We start from the raw sequence: 6708 nt of genomic DNA on the forward strand, positions 1-6708 counted from the left end.
ACATAACCGGCGTTATCCTCTAAAATATTAATCGCAACCAGGTATAATTGACTGTTTCGGTGTGGTAACACATTACTACGAGATCCAAACCAGAAAAATCCCAGGATCGGGCCAACAAGGATGCGAGAAACGCGAAAGTACGAGCCACATGAGGGAAAATCCCAGACCTATCCGAGACATAACCGGCGTTATCCTCTAAAATATTAATCGCAAACAGGTTTATTTGACTGTTTCGGTGTGGTAACGCATTACTGCGTGATCCAAACCAGATAAAGCCCAGGATCTGACCAACAAGTATCAGAAAAATGCGAAAGTTCGAGCCAGATGAGGGCAAATCCCAGACCTAACCGAGACATAACCGGCGTTATCCTCTAAGATATTAATCGCAACCAGGTTTATTTGACTGTTTCGGTGTGGTACCACATTACTACGTGGTCCAAGCCAGAAAAAGGCCAGGATCTGGCCAACAAGAATGCGAGAAATGCGAAAGTACGCGCCAGATGAGGGCAAATATCAGACCTAACCGAGACATTACCGGCGTTATCCACTAAAATATTAATCGCAACCAGGTTCAATTGACTGTTTCGGTGTGGAACCACATTACTACGGGATCCAAACTAGAAAAAACCCACGATCTGTTCAACAACTATGAGAAAAACGCGAAAGTACGAGCCAGATGGGGGCAAATCCCAGACCTAACCGAGACATAACCAGCGTTATCCTCTAAAATATTAATCGCAACCAGGTTTAATTGACTGTTACGGTGTGGTACCGCATTACTACGTGATCCAAACAAGAAAGAGGCCAGGATCTGGCCAACAAGTATGCGAAAAACGTGAAAGTACGAGCCAGATGAGGACAAATCCCAGACCTAACCGAGACATAACCAGCGTTATCCTCTAAAATATTAATCGCAACCAGGTTTGATTGACTGTTTCGGTGTGGTAACGCATTACTGCGTGATCCAAACCAGATAAAGCCCAGGATCTGGCCAACAAGTATCAGAAAAATGCGAAAGTTCGAGCCAGATGAGGGCAAATCCCAGACCTAACCGAGACATAACCGGCGTTATCCTCTAAAATATTAATCGCAACCAGGTATAGGTGACTGTTTCGGTGTGGTAACACATTACTACGAGATCCAAACCAGAAAAATCCCAGGATCGGGCCAACAAGGATGCGAGAAACGCGAAAGTACGAGCCACATGAGGGAAAATCCCAGACCTAACCGAGACATAACCGGCGTTATCCTCTAAAATATTAATCGCAACCAGGTTTATTTGTCTGTTTCGGTGTGGTAACGCATTACTGCGTGATCCAAACCAGATAAGGCCCAGGATCTGGCCAACAAGTATCAGAAAAATGCGAAAGTTCGAGCCAGATGAGGGCAAATCCCAGACCTAACCGAGACATAACCGGCGTTATCCTCTAAAATATTAATCGCAACCAGGTATAATTAACTGTTTCGGTGTGGTAACGCATTACTACGAGATCCAAACCAGAAAAATCCCAGGATCGGGCCAACAAGGATGCGAGAAACGCGAAAGTACGAGCCACATGAGGGAAAATCCCAGACCTAACCGAGACGTAACCGGCGTTATCCTCTAAAATATTAATCGCAACCAGGTTTATTTGACTGTTTCGGTGTGGTAACGCATTACTGCGTGATCCAAACCAGATAAAGCCCAGGATCTGACCAACAAGTATCAGAAAAATGCGAAAGTTCGAGCCAGATGAGGGCAAATCCCAGACCTAACCGAGACATAACCGGCGTTATCCTCTAAGATATTAATCGCAACCAGGTTTATTTGACTGTTTCGGTGTGGTACCACATTACTACGTGGTCCAAGCCAGAAAAAGGCCAGGATCTGGCCAACAAGAATGCGAGAAATGCGAAAGTACGCGCCAGATGAGGGCAAATATCAGACCTAACCGAGACATTACCGGCGTTATCCACTAAAATATTAATCGCAACCAGGTTCAATTGACTGTTTCGGTGTGGAACCACATTACTACGGGATCCAAACCAGAAAAAACCCACGATCTGTTCAACAACTATGAGAAAAACGCGAAAGTACGAGCCAGATGGGGGCAAATCCCAGACCTAACCGAGACATAACCAGCGTTATCCTCTAAAATATTAATCGCAACCAGGTTTAATTGACTGTTACGGTGTGGTACCGCATTACTACGTGATCCAAACAAGAAAGAGGCCAGGATCTGGCCAACAAGTATGCGAAAAACGTGAAAGTACGAGCCAGATGAGGACAAATCCCAGACCTAACCGAGACGTAACCGGCGTTATCCCCTAAAATGTTAATCGCAACCAGGTATAATTGACTGTTTCGGTGTGGTACCGCATTGCTACGATGATCCAAACCAGAAAGAGGCCAGGATCTGGCCAAGAAGTATGCGAAAAATGCGAAAGTATGTGCCAGATACGGGGTCGCGGGCGGTTGCGAGTTGGGGCTCGCAGCCGCCACTAAACGCGGCCCCGTCCCGCCGCTATGAGGCAGTGTGTCTACTGGGGGGACCGATTGTCCCCCCGGGGGATGGGCGCGAAAGCGCTGGCACGAGGAGGATACCGGAAGAATGCTTCGAGCGATTCCCGGTATCCTCCCAAAGCGTGCCGAAGGGTCACCGTGGGGTTTTTAGTGGGTAGGTCCCGCGCCTGTCGTTGTACGGGCGCGGGGAATCCCACACACCCCTCCCACCTCTCCCCAAGGAGGTGGGAGGGAGTCTTTCGAAGATTTTCCCCACGACAAAAAAAGAAAAAAAAAAAAAAAAAAGAAAAAAAGTATGAGCCAGATGATTGCAAATACTAGCACTAACCCAGACATAATCAGCGTTATCCTCTAAAATATTAATCGCAACCAGGTTTAATTGACTGTTTCGGTGTGGCACCGCATTACTACGTGATCCAAACCAGAGAAAGGCCAGGATCTGGCCAACAAGGATGAGAAAAATGCGAAAGTATGAGCCAGATGATTGCAAATACTTGCACTAACCCAGACATAGTCGGCGTTATCCTCTAAAATATTAATCGCAACCGGGTTTAATTGACTGTTTCCGTGTGGACCCACATTACTACGGGATCCAAACCAGAAAAAACCCAGGATCTGGCCAACAAATATGAGAAAAAGCGAAAGTATGAGCCAGATGATTGCAAATACCGGAACTATCCCAGGCATAACCAGCGTTATCCTCTAAAATATTATTCGCAACCAGGTTTAATTGACTGTTTCAGTCTGCTGCCACTTTACTACGTGGTCCAAGCCAGAAGAAGGCCAGGATCTGGCCAACAAGTATGCGAAAAATGCGAAGGTCCGAGCCAGATGAGGGCAAATACCAGACCTATCCGAGACATAACCGGCGTTATCCTCTAAAATATTAATCGCAACCAGGTTCAATTGACTGTTTCGGTGTGGAACAACATTACTACGTGGTCCAAGCCAGAAAAAGGCCAGGATCTGGCCAACAAGAATGCGAAAAATGCGAAAGTACGCGCCAGATGAGGGCAAATACCAGACCTAACCGAGACATTACCGGCATTAACCTCTAAAATATTAATCGCAACCAGATTTAATTGACTGTTTCGGTGTGGTACCGCATTACTACGTTATCCAAACCAGAAGAAGGCCAGGATCTGGCCAACAAGTATGCGAAAAATCCGAAAGTACGAGCCAGATGATTGCAAATACCAGAACTATCCCAGACATAACCAGCGTTATCCTCTAAAATATTATTCGCAACCAGGTTTAATTGACTGTTTCAGTCTGCTGCCACTTTACTACGTGGTCCAAGCCAGAAGAAGGCCAGGATCTGGCCAACAAGTATGCGAAAAATGCGAAGGTCCGAGCCAGATGAGGGCAAATACCAGACCTATCCGAGACATAACCGGCGTTATCCTCTAAAATATTAATCGCAACCAGGTTCAATTGACTGTTTCGGTGTGGAACCACATTACTACGGGATCCAAACCAGAAAAAACCCAGGATCTGGCCAACAACTATGAGAAAAACGCGAAAGTATGAGCCAGATGATTGCAAATACCAGAACTATCCCAGGCATAACCAGCGTCATCCTCTAAAATATTATTCGCATCCAGGTTTAATTGACTGTTTCGGTGTGGTACCACACTACTACGTGGTCCAAGCCAGAAAAAGGCCAGGATCTGGCCAACAAGAATGCGAAAAATGCGAAAGTACGCGCCAGATGAGGGTAAATATCAGACCTAACCGAGACATTACCGGCGTTATCCTCTAAAATATTAATCGCAACCAGGTTCAGTTGACTGTTTCGGTGTGGGACCACATTACTGCGGGATCCAAACCAGAAAAAACCCAGGATCTGTTCAACAACTATGAGAAAAACGCGAAAGTACGAGCCAGGTGGGGGCAAATCCCAGACCTAACCGAGACATAACCAGCGTTATCCTCTAAAATATTAATCGCAACCAGGTTTAATTGACTGTTTCGGTGTGGTACCGCATTGGTACGATGATCCAAACCAGAAAGAGGCCAGGATCTGGCCAACAAGTATGCGAAAAACGTGAAAGTACGAGCCAGATGAGGACAAATCCCAGACCTAACCGAGACGTAACCGGCGTTATCCCCTAAAATATTAATCGCAACCAGGTATAATTGACTGTTCCGGTGTGGCACCGCATTGCTACGATGATCCAAACCAGAAAGAGGCCAGGATCTGGCCAACAAATATGCGAAAAATGCGAAAGTATGGGCCAGATGATTGCAAATACCAGAACTAACCCAGGCATAACCAGCGTTATCCACTAAAATATTATTCGCAACCAGGTTTAATTGACTGTTTCGGGGTGGTACCACATTACTACGTGGTCCAAGCCAGAGAAAGGCCAGGATCAGGCCAACAAGGATGAGAAAAATGCAAATATATGATCCAGATGATTGCAAATACCAGAACTAACCCTGACATAACCAGCGTTATCCTCTAAAATACGCATCGGAACATGCTTTTAATGACTGTTTCAGTGTGGTACCACATTACTACGTGATCCAAGCCAGAAAAAGCCCAGGATCGGGCCAACAAGAATGCGAAAAATGCGAAAGTACGCGCCAGATGAGGGCAAATACCAGACCTAACCGAGACATTACCGGCATTATCCTCTAAAATATTAATCGCAACCAGATTTAATTGACTGTTTCGGTGTGGTACCGCATTACTACGTTATCCAAACCAGAAAAAGGCCAGGATCTGGCCAACAAGTATGCGAAAAATCCGAAAGTACGAGCCAGATGTTTGCAAATACCAGAACTATCCCAGACATAACCAGCGTTATCCTCTAAAATATTATTCGCAACCAGGATTAATTGACTGTTTCAGTCTGCTGCCACTTTACTACGTGGTCCAAGCCAGAAGAAGGCCAGGATCTGGCCAACAAGTATGCGAAAAATGCGAAGGTCCGAGCCAGATGAGGGCAAATACCAGACCTAACCGAGACATAACCGGCGTTATCCTCTAAAATATTAATCGCAACCAGGTTCAATTGACTGTTTCGGTGTGGAACCACATTACTACGGGATCCAAACCAGAAAAAACCCAGGATCTGGCCAACAACTATGAGAAAAACGCGAAAGTATGAGCCAGATGATTGCAAATACCAGAACTATCCCAGGCATAACCAGCGTTATCCTCTAAAATATTATTCGCATCCAGGTTTAATTGACTGTTTCGGTGTGGTACCACACTACTGCGTGGTCCAAGCCAGAAAAAGGCCAGGATCTGGCCAACAAGAATGCGAAAAATGCGAAAGTACGCGCCAGATGAGGGTAAATATCAGACCTAACCGAGACATTACCGGCGTTATCCTCTAAAATATTAATCGCAACCAGGTTCGATTGACTGTTTCGGTGTGAGGCCACATTACTACGGGATCCAAACCAGAAAAAACCCAGGATCTGTTCAACAACTATGAGAAAAACGCGAAAGTACGAGCTAGATGGGGGCAAATCCCAGACCTAACCGAGACATAACCAGCGTTTTCCTCTAAAATATTAATCGCAACCAGGTATAATTGACTGTTCCGGTGTGGCACCGCATTGCTACGATGATCCAAACCAGAAAGAGGCCAGGATCTGGCCAACAAATATGCGAAAAATGCGAAAGTATGAGCCAGATGATTGCAAATACCAGAACTAACCCAGACATAACCGGCGTTATCCCCTAAAATATTAATCGCAACCAGGTTTAATTGACTGTTTCGGTGTGGTACCGCATTACTACGTGATCCAAACCAGAGAAAGGCCAGGATCAGGCCAACAAGGATGAGAAAAATGCAAATATATGATCCAGATGATTGCAAATACCAGAACTAACCCTGACATAACCAGCGTTATCCTCTAAAATACGCATCGGAACATGCTTTTAATGACTGTTTCAGTGTGGTACCACATTACTACGTGATCCAAGCCAGAAAAAGCCCAGGATCGGGCCAACAAGAATGCGAAAAATGCGAAAGTACGAGCCAGATGAGGGAAAATCCCAGACCTAACCGAAACGTAACCGGCGTTATCCCCTAAAATATTAATCGCAACCAGGTATAATTGACTGTTTCGGTGTGGTACCGCATTGCTACGATGATCCAAACCAGAAAGAGGCCAGGATCTGGCCAACAAGTATGCGAAAAATGCGAAAGTATGAGCCTGATCATTGCAAATACCAGAACTAACCC

The sequence above is a fragment of the Colletes latitarsis genome, unplaced genomic scaffold (genome assembly GCF_051014445.1).
Source record: "Colletes latitarsis isolate SP2378_abdomen unplaced genomic scaffold, iyColLati1 scaffold0018, whole genome shotgun sequence".
NCBI lineage: Eukaryota > Metazoa > Arthropoda > Insecta > Hymenoptera > Colletidae > Colletes > Colletes latitarsis.